The sequence below is a fragment of the Hypomesus nipponensis genome, chromosome 7 (assembly GCF_054491055.1).
Source record: "Hypomesus nipponensis isolate SF chromosome 7, ASM5449105v1, whole genome shotgun sequence".
NCBI classification, from domain to species: domain Eukaryota; kingdom Metazoa; phylum Chordata; class Actinopteri; order Osmeriformes; family Osmeridae; genus Hypomesus; species Hypomesus nipponensis.
Window position 1 is genome coordinate 14,226,007 of NC_140367.1, and position 16,694 is coordinate 14,242,700.

Sequence of the window (16,694 nt, forward strand, 5' to 3'; positions counted from 1 at the left end):
AGATATTATTGCAAGAAGAAAGGATTGATTAAATGCAAAAGGGTTGTCATGCTGCAACAAATGTTTTTGAGGGCTTGGCACATTATAGATGAGCTGACCTATCTGACCTTGTACATATCTAAAATAATGTGAGTCGGACTCTTGAATGGCTTTAAAGTCATGTTCTAAATATTGACAGTATGCCGTTATGTTGTCTGAACGTTTGGCAACTGCACTCTCAGTAAGTGTGTGCAGAGTAGCATTAACCATCTCCAGCACTTGGATATCTTTTTCTTGCGCTTGTGTGTCTGGGGACTTCCTCCTGCGCATAATGAATGGCGGTGTCTTATCACAGGGGCTGGTTGCTGCTCTTCCCTGTTTGTCATATCATCACTGTTGGCAGCATCTTTAGAACTGATGTCCTCTTCATTCTCATTTTCTGTTTCTGTGTTACATGAAGTGTCCTGTTGAAAAAAATATTAAATTTAAAATAAAATTTTATATTTTTTCCATGTAATGCCCAAACACAACAACTGAGTGGCTTGAGGTTGCTGATGGGTTCCAGAAAAAGTGGCAGTTCCTCCACTGTCTGGGTGCTTTGGATGGGAAACATGTAACAATTCAACCCCCACCAAATAGTGGCTCAGGTTTTTATAATTACAACCAATTGAATTCGATAGTACTCATGGCCCTGGACGATAGCAACTATACATTTGTGGACATTGGATGCACTGGCAGAGTGTCAGACGGAGGAGTGTTCAGGGGATGTACACTTCAAGAGACCCTGGAGCTACAAACAGCCAACATCCCCCTACCTGCTCCTCTGCTTGAATCAGAAAATGAGTTACCATACTACATGGTAGCAGACAAAGCATTCCCCCTAAAACCACACATCATGAAGCCATATGCTAGGAGAGGTCTTTCTACAGAACAGAGAGTCTTCGATTACAGACTGTCAAGAGCACGTAGATTGGTAGAAAATGTGTTTGGCATACCAACCAATAGGTGGCGTGTACTACTATCAACCATCAACCAACGACCAAATGTGGTGGAAAATATGGTCCTTGCCTACTGTGCCATGCACAACTTTCTCAGAGAGAAATACAGTGCAGTATATGATGGACCAGAAACAAACTCTACTTTGCAGCAGGCTGTTCTATCTGGGTCTACCAATCCTACTCAACGGGCTAAGATCACTAGGGAAGTCCTGACGGAGGGCCTCATTTACTAACAGGATTGCGCCCATTTCAGGCGTGAAATAGTGAGTAAAGAGTGCAGATTACCGCTGCTGGGAGGGTATAAGGGAAAGTGGGTGTGTATATTTCTTGCTCCTGTTAGCTGAACTTTTTTTTTTTTTTTTCCTTGAATCACCCATGGTGGCTGTAACATGCAGCCGATTTTTCCCATCTTTTAACAGCGCGCTAATGAACACTAAAGGACGGAGTAAGGCTCTGATTGTCCGACAAGGATCTGGTTTATGAATACCACGCAAAATGGGGAAATACACTGTCCGCTATATGCGGTTGGGCAAAGGCGCAAATTAAGCTGCGGTCGCAATGTTAGTAAATGAGGCCCTGAGTATTGTAACCCCCCCCCCCCCCCCCCCCCCCCCCCCGAGAAGAAAATAAAGGAAAAGACGTCAGGTAACATAGTCAAAACAACAAACAAACAAAAGTTCAGAAATGTTATTTTGGTCGATTATTCCTCCACTTCAATAATACCAATTGGTATTGTGTTTCATAACGTTGGAAAGCCTGATTAGTCACCTTTACAATGAGGTACAACTTGTAAGGATCGTGCATTCCTGGAATGAGCAACACAGATAACCGTGTGGGTAGCGGCCCCAAAACATTTGACAAAATCCCCTTCACATGGGTCTTGACCTCGATCTTTAGCCAGGCCCAGCTCCATTTGCACCTTAGCCCCGAGTCCAGCTGTGCTATATAAATTGAATCCTTCTCTTTAAGCTCGCTCATTCTGGAAAACAATCGTCAATATTTTATGTGCTGGACCCAGGCTACTTATCATGATCATAAAAGTTTGTTAAGCCCAACTCCGACTGCATTAAATCAACGTTAAATGATTCGCCAGAGCAGGTGTTTCGATCACTCATTAAACCAAACACCAATTGTTTTCATTACGTGTTCGTAATGAAACTACAAACGTATTTAACTCCAACATTGTAGGTAGGCTACTGCAACACATTTTGCTGATCTTACGTTAGCTGACAAGCTAACTAGTACACAAGCTGACAACTGTAGCTTTTTCAAAGAAGACGCTGCAGTTCACTTGATTGTGATTGGCCAAATGACTCGCCTGACGTATCACCAAAGATCCTTTATTGTGAAGACGACCGCAGTAGGTTTTTGAAACTCCCGTTTATGAGAAATTGTATCACCCCCTCCCCCAAATAAAAACTCATCCGGATCTGCACGATCCCTGTGGATTTTTTCATTCAAAAAGGCTATTTTCACCAAAAAGTGACAAGTTTGCAGGTATGCTAGATGTGTCCAGATGATCTTAGCCTGTTGAGTAGGATTGGTAGATGTAATTACAGATGTAAAATAAATAATCTCACGTTTTGAGGGATGTTTGATTTTGACTGCCTTTTTTTCATGTGGATCTCAAGAAACTTCAGTTTTTGCAAGATCCAGGACTGGCATGGTGTGACAAAGCCATCACTGCCTGATGGCTTTGCCTTAAGGTATCGACTGTATTGAGTCCTCATGGTCTCCATCTTTGCTTCTCTTTGGCAACGGTTGATTCCGTTTTAGCCCCGGAGTGTTGTTTAGGTGCGGACAGGAAACAGGAGATGAAAACAATGACCCAACTGATTCACAGAGACTTCCTGTTCAGACCAGGAAAGGTGCCTTTCTGTCATAGACGTATGTGTGCTGACTGGTTACGCTTCCTCTCTGTGTGCCTTCACATTGCTTGGATTGTTCTATGTTAAGTACAGGCAGCTGAACATTATGGCTCACACAGGCTCTGGGTCAGAATAACTGCTGTGTTTTTTTTGCGCTGACCTTTTGTTGATATGGGCTTGTTGGATTCTTGGCAAACATTTCAAAGAGCACAGACGAAATAGAAGAAAAATTGTGACAGAGTGACGGAGAGGAAGGTCTGGGATGGGAAATGTAAGAATTCAAAGCAGAATTGAAAATATTACAAAGAGGTGTAGGATTTAGTTGCTCAATTGCACACATTTTGGCGATAATTTGTTTAAATGTAAACAGAGAATGGAAGTAAGGCGGCAGACACTATTGAGGCAGGCGACATAGGAAACTAATGGACCAGTGAATGACTTGGCATTTTAAGGCAACCAGTTTCTGACTAAGACAGCACATTTGGAATTGTATTTTAGGTGCATTATTACGCTGAAGTCGTTTTAATGAATAAATAGTGGGTATATTGTTATTATTTGCTACAAAATGCTTAGCCTATCAAGATCGAATGAAGCAGACAGTGTACATGGAGCCTGGCTTCCAGCCCAACTTAACCCCGCCCACAACAATTTTTCAAATTATTCAAATTTGGTCAGGAAACTATATAAAACCAGGAGCTGGGCTGACCAATGAAATTGCCAGAGCGGGCTTTATTCGATGATGTACAGATGATCAACAGTAACGTAATCAACAACGTCACGAAAGAGCGCTTGGGGTTGAATTTGTTTTTGACAAACAACATATTACATTGCTATGATTGGTTGTAGGTTATCCAATTGAGCGAAGAGGCATTTGTTTTACGAGTTCGGTTGAAACACGCCCGATAGTCACAGCCCAAAGGAGAGTTATCAGACTCATATTCTGACTAGAATTATGAGTTTGACAACGTCAGGCTAGTGTACATGCTTTTGACTGGCCTAATCCGAATGTTTGTAAACAAAGGTTGCCAAGACACTTCCGGGTGGATAACTGTCATCCTGTCAACAGCAGTTAGTATGGTAGCATAGCAAAGTATTTAATAGTAGTTCATTTAAAAGATTAGATTGAAAAGATTAACGTCATGCCGAAATGTCAAATGTACACAGGCATGTAAAGGATAAGGCTTTTTCCGTTTTGCCACGGTTAAATTGAAATCGACCCAAGGAACCTGTGGATAACGTTAGCACAGATCCAGCTATAGTAGCCTAGTCCAGTGGTTCTCAACATTTTTTCAGTGATGTACTCCTTGTAAAATATTTTTTCAGCCAAGTACCCCCTAACCAGCGCAGAGCATTTTTGATTGAAAAAAAATGTAGGCCCTAATACGCAGAGCTATGCCATTGTAACGGATGTGTTCAGGACATGAACAGGCACAACTCATGGGTGGATTTTTCGATGTATTCGCCCCTGCATAAGACAATGAAACAACAAATTGCCATCTTATTTTCTCTCTCTTTGCACCTCCGCTTCCTTCAAGCAATACAAAATGTAGTGTTCATTCACCATGAAATCACATATTCAATGCACACTACTAGCCAAGAGCTTTTCAAATTTCACCAGAAAACATTTAGCAAATGAATGTTAACATCACAAAAAACTATATCCAGAGGAGATAACAGTGCCACCTAGAGCAGGGGTTCTCAAACATTTCAGCCCGTGACCCCTAAAATAATAGTGCCAGTGACTCGCGACCCCCGCATCCACAGAGGTGGTTTACGTATACGTTGGAGTAAAAATAGGCCCTGGACTTTGATCCAGACCCACCCACCAGAACCGCCACAGCTACCCTGCCCTGCTAATGCATGCACATTCTGAGTTAGATGTGCTGCTAGTTCAGAAGATCAGTAGTTAATGCAAGCACGCGTAGTGCGCAATCCAATTTTTTTTGCCTTGAAGCGCAAAATATTTTTTGAGAAAAACCAACCACTCATGACCGGATTTAAGAAAGACATTCCTCACAGATTATTTATAAAAAGTTTTTGTTGGGTTGCTGTTGAGTAGCATAATGTTGGATTGCCTATCGTGCAAGCTTGCTAGCGTGAGAGTACTAGTCCAGTTGATGTAAATAAACAAACCGCACACACGTGGCGTGATTTGGCTGGAGTTTTTCATTTACAGGCCATTCAATTTCAGGCCTAGGGCCTAGACCTCAGCTCAAACTACAAACATCATAACACACTCAAGGCTCTAATAGGTATCAAGCCCTATGGCTCAATATTATTTGTTTCCAAAATGTGGGGAGGAAGAATATCAGACAAGGAGATCAGTGCATAGTCTGACTTGTACACTAACATCAATTCAGGAGATCAGGTTATAGTAGACAGGGTTTTTTTGATTGTTGAAGAACTGGCTAAATGTGGTGCCACACTGGTGCCACACACATGCCTTCATTCCTCAAGGGGAGAAAGCAGCTAAAATGTTGCTACGCCAAACACAAAAAAAAATGGCCATGAAAGCAAAATACAAATATTTCATTATTTACAGTAATTTGTACAGTACACTCACAGTAAACACAGTATTTACAGTAAATACAGTACACACAGTCTTTACAGTAAACACATTATTTACAGTAATTTGTATTGTATTATTTATAGATATCTGTATATTTAGGAGGTTTCCTTATTTAAGCTTAGCATAGATGTAATTTATGTTCTGTGTACTTATGTTAGGCCTATGTAAATGCCAGGTGCTTGCGTTGTCTTAAGAATGTGCATCGGACAATAAAATACTTGAACTTGAACTATATGAAATCAATATATATATGCTTTATACAGACATATACCTGCTATATGAAACAATCAGTATTTAACTGATAAGAAATCTTAATGTTTGCTATATCCAACATTTACCTTTCTATTGTCAACTCTGCTCATCGATCCACAAATTCTCAAAACTGCTCATCATTACAATGATAAAGTTTCCATAGTCAATAAGATAGATAGGTACTTAATTAACCCCTTTTGGATCCTGTTAAATGTGCCCAAAAACGCCTAAACAGCATACCCAAAGTAAATTGACTGCTGTTCTTGAACCATTTGGAGTACATGCATGTAAATGGACTCTTTTGAAAGCTGACACTCTGAAGTTATGTTCCTTGTTGTCAGGACCCCTGTCAGTCCTACTGGTGTTGAGTCATAGAAGCTTGAACACAAGGAAAGTGAAAGTTTCTATTTCCGCCTAGCTTTTGTGTTGAAAACAGAGGCCTGAAGAGGCCTAGAGGTGGTAGGTATTAGCTGGAAGACAGCATTGGACCACAGGTTGAAGCCTTACCCAATTCAGATCAAAAGTCAAACATAATACCACAATATATTCATATTTGACACATGTTTTTATAAGAGTACATCCATGCGTTTTCTAAAAACGGCCTTTTGGAGAGTCCAGAAAACCCTTGTAACCAAGGTCAAATTCTTAGGATAAAAAGGTATAATTGTTATCTCTAATGAAAGGTGGTACTTAGAACTATCATAAATAACAGCTAAATCCCTCATTAGTATTACTGAAACACAAAAACTGAAGCATGAACACATTGGAGTGCTTTATCTGATTCCCAGGATTGGCGCACAAAGAACACTGACATATTGCGCAATCGACTTTTATTTTGAAGGCTCCACAAACCGTGGCATATGGGGTATCGCCATTTACAGCTAGCGCTAAGCTACAAGGATACCTAGCTCATTTCAGTGCCATTGTAAGCCAGTTAGAAAAAATCGTGTAGAGGGGGCGGGGGGGGGGGGGGGGGGATGGGGGGGGGGCAGGACGCACAGACCTGGTTGGCTTTAGAGGTCTGTCACCGGGGCATGGAAGCTCCTATTGGCTCGACCGAGGTGTCTATCAAAAGGTCAGAGTGTAGCGGCCATTTTAAAACTATTCCCGGGTTTCTAGTGTACTCACATGAGTAGCTATGAGCGATTATTTGTGACACAAATCAAAAACATTTTTTGACGGAGGAACAATGAAGCAACAAGATCGTGGCTATGTGTGGATATAATTCATTGTTTGGACAACTACTCGACATGGTTTGATACTTTGGACCCTTGGGAATGTAAGCAGATGAGGTTTTGATGAGTTGTGTGCATACCTGGAACATTCCTAAGTAATCGTAGGTAAGTACAACTTTTTTCTCTGACATTGTTGAATGAACGGTCACCGGACAAAGACGTTGATTGTACTTTCTGTTGCGAGTTGAGCTTGAATTGGTTTATTTCAATGGAAGCACAAGAATCGTAGCTTTCCAACGATGTATAACATGTGTACTAGTCGAAAAAAAATATTTTTTTGAATTGAGTGCGTTCTCACTGAGGGAGGGGGCGCAGTGTTTCTGGCTCGCCGGCGAGCCAAGGAACGAGAACCCCTGAAGGAAAATTATTGTATCCAGACAGATAGCTAGAAAGCTCACACAGTCCAGAAAATCTTTAATCGTTAAGTTGGATATTGTAGCTACTGCTAGCGAGTCACTACAAGTTTGATACACCGTTACAAAATTACCGTTATTCGCTAACAATATCAACAGCGACGACATTGGGAACATCTCGTTTTTCAGTTCACAAGCATAATCATGAAACGTGTTATAATCATAATAATCATAAAACGTGTTTGTGGTTAAATGACATGGAAAATCCTGTTGGCTTCAATGGCTTGTTAAGGTTAACTATCGCTAGCTAAGATCGACATTATCCACCCGGAAGTTAGATATTTGTTGTTTTGACGTCCGGCCGAAATGTCCTATAGACCAATTATCACACTACGTCGCACAACTGTCAAGCAGGATCAACTGCGCATGTCGGTTGAAAAAGACGAACTTCTCCCCGGTCTATTACACTTGGAGTGTCGATCAGGTCATCATATATCTCTGGCCACTGGATTGCAGGGCTTGATATGAACTTTTTGAGGCTCTTGGCCTTTGGACAAATACATTTACGTTTCAATTGTCTATGCACATAAGTCACTTGACCCCGATACCCTTAAATAGCCTGACCAAGTAATCGGGTAAAACTAGCCTGGCTAACGGAGGTCACTTTCTCAGGCAAATGACGAATGAAACAGGCTCGGTTAAAGAAATCCGAGACGCTGGCTATCTTCATCAGGCTCGTATCTACATTAGGCAATCCTCCCTGATGTTTCTGGTGTAGAATGGAGTGAAATACAACATTGTGCACACTGCCAGTGAGCGAGTCTGACTGAGGCTAATGTCAAAAGAGGGTAACTGGGAAGCAGTCTCACTCAGATTGCCAGTGTAAACAAATCAGAAAAATAATCGGACCAGCTGGCTAAAAGCAGAATTACCATATCTCTTGAAAGCTGCCCTGTTTGACTTTTTAGATGTAGAATTGACTGTAAAACTTAAATTATTAACTTTGTGACATGACGTGAAGACATGGTTGCCGCTCGACTATGCGGTCTGTACCGGGCGACTCAAATTTCAAGACTTTTGTGACCCAAATCAAAATTCTGATGTGACAGATCATTGGGTAATCACTTTCTCTCAAAGGCTGTCCTCCTCAACCTTTTTGGTCTTTTTAAATCTAACTATTTGTATTATCCGTGTGGTCCTTTTGCCATTTAAAATGCTATCCTTTCCTGGTTTTCTGCAGCCACATTGCGCGCACATCCCGAATGTTTACAAACAAATAATTGGTCTATAGTCTATAGCTATAGCCTATAGGCCATTGACCATTTACAATAAGTTGTTATGTCAATTATTAATTGGCAGCATTCATGCCATTTAGAACATACTTTAAGGTGTCTTTTAAGTATGCTAACTTATTTAGGGGAAATAGGACTAAAATATGTGCAATATTACATTAGCTATTAGACTATTAGCTGGAGGGGGGGGGGGGGGGGGGGGGTCCGGACAGACCTGCCCCCCCTGCTAAAAAAAATCCTAGAGGAAACACTGTAGTAGTTAACAGACTTAACACATATCGTTTTATTCGGTGTGTGAAAAAAAAAGAGAAAGCAGGCGATCTGCTGGTCCAATTTATGAGCGGGCAGAACGGCCCATCGGGAATTCTCCCGATTCTCCCGATGGCCACTCCGCGCCTGAGCCCAGTGTTCAAACGAAACAAAACTGCATCTTTTAAAAAGTCCAAGTATAAAAAGCAAAATGAAAATTCAAAGTAGAATATTTGTGTCCAAGATGCAGTGGACTACAAGTATAAAACAGCAGACAATACTCAAGTAGGCCTACTTATTATAGCCTAATTAAACACTTATCATTACAGTCCACAAATGACCCATGATAACCCATCTTTTTTTAGGAAAGCTTAAAGCGACAGTTGTTATGCTTTGCAGCCAATATTTCACAAGCATGTGGGAGTAAGTGGATTTTATAGGGCTGCATAATCATATAAATTATTGATTTCCCAACTAGCACTGTATTATTGTGTGTTGTAACGTAAGATCGGCAAAACAGCGACCATCAGTAAACGTTATGGATACAAACAAGAGTTTATATTATATATGAAGCTGTTTTTGTGTTTACTAAAATCAAAACTTATCAAAGGACAGAGGGCTCTTACAAATGAAACGATTTGACTTTTGGCTAACGTAATAGACTCGCTGTTTTTGCTGATGCTGAATCGACTTTAGCATACATTACATTCATTACCAATGTAAATTTAAGTTAAACGTGTGTTTAAACTTCACCTTCAGAGGCTCGGGGACAGCTCAGTTGCTCCAGTCTTTGCCGCAGCAGACTCACTGTGTGCGAGCCAGCTCTGCACGTTTGATGCAGGGACGTAGCTATTTGAGGGGCAGGGGGCTAAGAATACGTTTAAAATAAAACATTTAATTGTTCACTTTCAGTAAATGGATCGTTCAGTTCAATATTTTGAGAAACTTGTGGACATATTGGCGGGTTTGTTTTTACAAGTACAGTTTTTGGATCACCAAAGTTAGGGGGGCAGTTAGGGGGGCAGCTAGGGGGCAAGACTAAAGTGGGGGGGGGCAGCTGCCCCCCTTGCCCCCCTGTAGATCCGCCCATGGCTGGGGGTCATACAACTTCCTGTGCTTTTCAACTTCGAGAATTAATTTGATGTCATCCATCTCCTTGAATTTCTCTCTGATTTTAGTAATCGACTTGGGGGTTCTCTCTCGGTAGGCTATATTTGCATGTGTGTGTGTGCAATGCGTGACAACAAGTTTCTGTCAAACAAACAAAACAACTACGGGCAGCTTGCTCAACAGATCCAGCGGCGGTGCGTCCCATTGGGCAAGTCGGGCAGTTGCCTAGGGCCTCGGCCAGAAGGGGGGCCTCGTCGTATTTACAAAAAAAAAAATTATAATGAAAATAAATCACTTGTCATTGCAAACAAATGACAATTCAAACTAGAGAGGGTACAATTTCTGGGGAAATTGTAAGGTGTGCTTGCTTGCTTCAGTTGCAGGTGGGTCCATTTTCCCTTCTAGTGATATTTCAAGCATTTAGCCTACTCATATTGCATACTTCATTAAGAACACCCTTTGAAACAAGGAACCCCCTTTGAAACAACCTACTGTAGTGGTGCGTTCACACTGCAGCGGGGCGGGCAGAGCGGGGCGTCGTCTTCCAATTCATTTTCAATTAAACCAGGAGTTGACGCTCGCGTAGGGCATTGTGGGAAGGCAAGCGGGGCGTCGACGATCGCGTAGGGCATTGTGGGAAGGCGAGCGGGGCATCAAAAGTTGGATTTTCTCAACTTTATGTAAATGAGGAGCGTGAAATCGCTGGCGTTGGCCAATCGGGTTGGTTTCTTGTTTCTTGTAACGTAACAACTGTTGGTAATGGTAAACATTTCTAGGTTTAACAATTTCAAGATGGAAGAGCAACTCATCGTATGTGTCTTGTTTTATACTCCTCTGTACGATTAAAGAGACGTTAACAAAAAATGTATACCTGGCGCAGGGTTGCCGAGGTTGTCGGTGTCCCTGGTGTGTTCAATTCAGTCTCGTCACTTTAGCTTGCTACAGTACGTAACCTAGCTCTCTTCTGTGCTAGCTGCATACTGTACTAGTCTAGCTACAGTAGTCTAGTTTACCCGGCACACGATTGACATTCAACGTTGAAATGCTGCTTGGCTCTCACTTGCTAGCAATACAGTAAATGTGTAGTGGCCATAACCTAGCGAATGTTACTGAAGTGCTGTACAGTACTGTAACCTTACAGTAGCCTAGTTGACAAGATCATGCAACATCTAGTCAGCGTATCTGATTCCTTGCATCATGCAGTGTAAAAGCTGTATTTTGATCGAGACAGGAGCACCTATATTTATATCAATAATGATCGATATTGTAAGTACATGAACCCAAGTCTGCACACTTGTCAATGACACCGTTTAACACAAACTACAACAGTGACCTTAGAGAACTACAAATCTGTATTCACTTTTCTAACGCTCCGAGCGTGGAGCACTGTGGGAAGGCAAGCAGTGCAGAGCGTTAAAAAACACTGTAGTGGACACGCACCGTGACAACGTTGTCACTGGCAGTATTTCAGATGGAATTGCCATTCAAATAGTACCGAAAAAAGTCCCCCAAAGCATAAAAGTTAAATATGAATTTAGGTGGACATGGCTAATTCAAAAGCAGTTTGCTAGACTCAAGCTAGCTGCCGTTGCTATCTAGCCTGACGTTGTCATACTCATAATTCTAGTCAGAATATGAGTCTGAAAACTCTCCGTTGGGCTTTGAGTATGGAGCGTGTTTCAACCAAACTCGTGCCTCTACGCTCAATTGGATAGACCTACAACCAATCAGAGCAACGTATTATTTTGTTTGTTGAAAACGAATTCAACACAAGGGCTCTTTTGTGACGTTGTTGATTACGTTACTGTTGATCATCTGTCCATCATCATATAAAGCCCGCCCTGGCAATTTCATTGGTCCGTCCCGATTCTGGGTTTTCTGTAGTTGTCCCCAATACGAGACCCTCCAGACCCAACTTCCCAAACTAATTTTTTTGTGGGTGGGAGAAGTTGGGCTGGCAGCCAGGCTAGTTGCTATCCACACTCCACTGATTGTTTGAAAGCGCAGGAAATTAGAATGTTTCTTTTGTAAGGGATAATTATGCAATAAGCCCCAAGAGGCCGTGGTTTGGGCTGATTTTAGAACAGGTAAGGGGAGTTGTTAGGCACGACGCGAAGCGGAGTTTTCGCCAGTTTTGTTTCGCCATGAAGGGGCTTATTTCCCCGATAATGTATAGAACCGGCGTTCTATACATTATCCCGCTTATTACACGGCTACCTGCCAACAAAAATAACTTAACACAGTCTGTCTTTTTACAATGTATTTGTTACCATTCATATTGTTGATCAGCAGAGAAATAGTTCACCAAAGACGTTGAACTTCATAGACTTTGAACATTATTTAGGCTTCAAATAAGCTGACGTCGCTAAGCAACAGAGTACGCTGGGGTTGAAAAGTTACCGGACTACTTGCGGAGTGCTACGAAAGACATGAATCCGAGGCAAAAAGGCCACTTCCCTTGACAGCAGTCAAATATGCATAGCAACGGTTAAATATGAGAAAATTGTTCACTGCAGAATGTAAGCCCCATTCAAGTGAATGGAGCATTCTACAGCATTAAGAACAGCCGTGTAATAAGACAGTTTAGTCATAGCTGTGGCATTGAAGACAGTACTGTAGCCTACTACACTGCCAGTGGGCGAGCCGAGTCTGTGACTCTGTGGCTAACGTCAAATAAGACGAAGTCTCACTCAAATTCCAAGTTTTACACAAATAACAAACTATGCTGACCCACTGGCTGTCTTCGCAATCGCCATATCTTTAAAACACTGCTGTCCATTTAGATGTAGAATTTACCCTGGTACGAAATTAAGAAAATACTCACCAGACGCAGATCGACAGTTGACTGAGTGTCAACACTGTTGACCACTGTGTTGTTGCTGCCGCAATCGTCAATGGAGGCTGACAGGCTCTCACCTGGCAAACAAATCAACGTTTTTACAGCAACCTATATTAAAATCTCACCACCTGGCTTTTTTCACAATAGTCATATCGTCATAACATTTCCCTCTTTCTGTTTTTTTCGTGTAAAATTGAACTATAAAATTTGAGAAAAAAAGAAATACTACTTTGACGTTTTCTAGCCTGGCTGCCGCCTAAAAGACTAGGCGGTCTCACGGGTGACCTGAACTCGCTCAAATTTCAAAGACTGTCACAACCTAAATAAAAAAATTTAGATTGCAGTTCCAGTCGAAATCGCTTTCTCTATAAAGCTATATGGTTGTGATTTTTTGGGGGTGGTATTTTTCACTCGTAATCCAAGCTCCAATTTGCGAGCTAGAAAGTCTCTATCACGTTGTATCCATGCGTCGTTGCTAACGTGTGTTGACGTGGTGACGTAGCTGGCACAGGTTACCCTTCGTCGACAAAAGGCACTTTGTCCCCACAAAAACGTTAACGTAACCTCCTAAACTGTGCAACGGAACGTAAATCCAAATACAAGCAACTCAATCGCTACCAAGACGAAACGTTTGACACCTATGTTGTCTATGTAGTCCAAATATTGACAAAGTTTTAGGGGGGCAAAAAGAATAATAATATATGTGAGATAACAATGGTTCGGCGAGCACACCCCAATTAAGCATGACAACACAATTCTTTAATTCTATTCTTTATAGCTAAATGTTACTTAAATCCATCATGGAACATATGATTCAGGTCATGACCTTTTAAGTGATGGGCCAAGCCCACTTATCTACCTTAGTTTTTTAAATGACCTGTCCCAGTCGATGGAGGAGCTGTATTTTTTATATTATCAACGTTGTTTTGTTCTTAAAACATTTTCGTTTGTTGGCACATCCAATTCTTGCACATTTTCTCTGTAGCTTTGTTCAAAGTTAGCAACTTTCAGGCAATCATCTCAACTACCTAAGTCTCCAACCAACCAGAACTCGTGTATCATCTTTATAGCTATCTGTTGGGCATTCACTGACCTGGAAACTTAGCTGGCTGTGAGCTGGGTAGCCAAAAAACACATAGAAATATGAGAACATTGAGACGTTTTTATACAAAAAATACCATAATATGTAGCATATGGAAAGTGTTTATGTAGTCTTGGCTCTTCCTCTTGTGCTTAGTAGAGACTTAAAATCGACACTGGCTGATCCTCAATGGGGTAGCCCTTGCAAGTGATCCCCCAAAACCCTGTAAAAAGTAATACACAACATCCGAGTTAAACTGTTTTTAAACATCTGATGCTATAATAACGTGTTCCAGGTCGAGGGTGTAAGCTGTCTTGTGTCTACCTATTGTTGAGTATACTGTAGACTGGGCTGGCTGGTGATGGAACCCTGAGCTGACTGGAGATGGTAGACTGAGCTGGCTGGTGAAGGCACCCTGACCTGACTTGAGATGGTAGACTGAGCTGGCTGGTGATGGGACCCTGACTTGAGATGGTAGACTGAGCTGGCTGATGATGGGACCCTGATCTTACTGGAGATCCCTTACAAAAAAATAAGTATATTAAAGTATACTATAAGTATACTAAAATATGGATAGTACACTTTTAGTTCACTTTTGATATACTTTTAAGAAGTATGCTCAGAAAACAGGTCACTTTTAATATACTTTTAAGAAGTATACTTAGAAAATAGTTCACTTTTAATATACTTTTAAGTATGCTTTGAAAATAGTTGACTTTTGATATACTTTAAAGAAGTATGCTTAGAAACAGAAAATAGTGTACATTTCTTCTGGAGTAAGATGTACGTTTTCTATTATTATACAGCAAAAGCAGTCCAAATAAATTTAAAGTACATTACAGGTTACATTTTTTAGATCCATCTCATTGTTGGAATGCTGCTTCAGCATTCCAACTATTGTTCTTTGAATCTTTATTCAACTTCTTCTATTTCTTCTTCGCAACCTTTCAGCACCTTCAAATCTTCAGCTATTAAAACCGTTCAGCTATCAAAAAATTCAGCAGTTTCAGGCCATGGGCGCAATGACTTTTCAGCTTTGTACCTCTTATGGTTGAATTAATATAAATCAATATTCATAATATTTTTAACATGGGTTTCCAATTGAGTTTTCTTTCAAATCCTTTCAAACTTCTTAAAACTTCTTCAACTTCCAAATCCTCCTTCTTCCTCAATCTTTCAGCTAGAGCTACCATTTAAACTTTAAAACGTTGACAAAACCCTAAACTATTTTTATATAATTCAGCTTTTTGATATCTATTCAACTTTTTGATATATCACTGATTATGTTTCATGACTTTTTCAAACCGTTTCTGAGATTTACATGGGTGTTTACGAGAAAGCCCAGAGTGTGCAGACTGAATCGCTTAGAGCGGAGGGGAGCTTCGGATGTCGTTGAAAACATATTTCTAGTTTGCCACCATTGCCACAATTTTCGCTCTTCATGCTTCGTTTTTGGATCAATAGATAGCTAATTTTGTGCTGGTTGTAGACAGTTGTCTGTGGAATCTAAAAGACTTACACATTTGTTCAGAGCCCCACGAAAGCGAGACAAAGTCCAACTCTCGCCCCTTAGAGTCCAATGCAAATGTGGTGACAAATTCGTCACAGAAAACAAAAAATAACAAGATTTATAAACTGCCGTTATAGTCGTATTTCTGAACGCACAGGTATCAAAATGACATCTCTGGTTTCGGCAGAGTCTTGGGTCTCGGAAAATATCTTTATTTTTTGGATTGGACGTATAGTTTTGTGTCTACGTTAAATTGTTTGAGGTGTGGATTCTTGCTAAATTTCTGGTATTCTCTGCCCTCATCGCATTAGCAGCCATAGCTTCACCATCACCGTGGCAACCACACAAACAAGCGCCTGTCTCTTACACAGGTGATTGGTATTAGCTGATTAGTGGAGACACAAGACAAGCGATTCAGTCAACTCGTCTCATTAAAAGACTGACTAAGAGCACCACAACCAGGGGCGTTTCTAGGATTCAAAGAAAGGGGGGGCTTAGCCCCAAGGGGAGTGGCATGTTTGCGTGCGGCAATTATTTTTTATTTTTTTATCCTCTTTTTTTCAGATTGATGCTATAGTGCTTGGCAAGCTCATCTAAGTGTGATTCACTTAAGAAGTTCTGAGATTTAGGGCTGCATGCCTGGATGAAATGTTTGGCGCAGACATGCACAACTTTGGGAAGTTGTGTCGGAGCATTTCCAGCGAAAATAAAATTGAGATATTGGTTGTGCAGAGGCTCGGATGAAGGAATTAAGGGTGCTTTCACACCTATTAGTCCGTTTGCTTGGTCCGAATCAGTGGATGAGTTGCTACTTTGTTGCATTTTTCATTAGGTCCGGTTAGTGTTCACACGGTCCTGTTTTAAGCGAACCAACGTTTGAAAAAAAACTGACATAAAAAAAAAACTATGACACGCGGTCATACAGGTTGTTAATCTATTGGCCAGAAAATGTGTGAGGGAAAATCACTTCCTTGTCACAAACAACAATGGAGCAACAGCAGCGTATTGCGATCGCAATACTATCTTTAATTGTTATTTGGTGTTGCACGACCACGTTTTTTGGGTTGCTCGTTGGTCTTTTACTCAGGATTATATCCAGGTTATCAAACCATGGGAATGATATGTTTTCGTCTGACGAGCTACCACTTTTCCATAGAACATCACGCACTTTTAGCTGTCTAAGTTTGTAACTTTCAACCAACATTGGTCCACTGTGCAATATTGATGCTTTATTTCAGTACCTAGGCCTATATCACTAAATCATTTAAATACCTCGCTACTCTGTCTCCACAAGTATCTCTGCAATATGATCATCAGACCATATTTGCCGTTCCTTCACTTCATCATTGCCCCACGCTT

At 41.0% G+C, this 16,694-nt stretch overlaps 1 protein-coding gene and 1 long non-coding RNA gene across 2 annotated transcripts in view; one reads left to right on the forward strand and one right to left on the reverse strand.

Annotated features, from left to right (window-relative positions):
- LOC146276905 (thioredoxin reductase 1, cytoplasmic-like) overlaps window positions 1-16,694 on the forward strand; it is an 81,058-nt gene that overhangs the window by 39,343 nt on the left and 25,021 nt on the right. The gene's annotated exons all lie outside the window — the stretch shown is intronic.
- LOC146276906 (uncharacterized) overlaps window positions 1-16,694 on the reverse strand; it is an 88,963-nt gene that overhangs the window by 37,044 nt on the left and 35,225 nt on the right. Inside the window, exon 2 of the long non-coding RNA XR_014762429.1 lies at window positions 12,730-12,821. This is a non-coding gene — a long non-coding RNA (uncharacterized LOC146276906). The remainder of the gene's footprint in view (window positions 1-12,729; window positions 12,822-16,694) is intronic.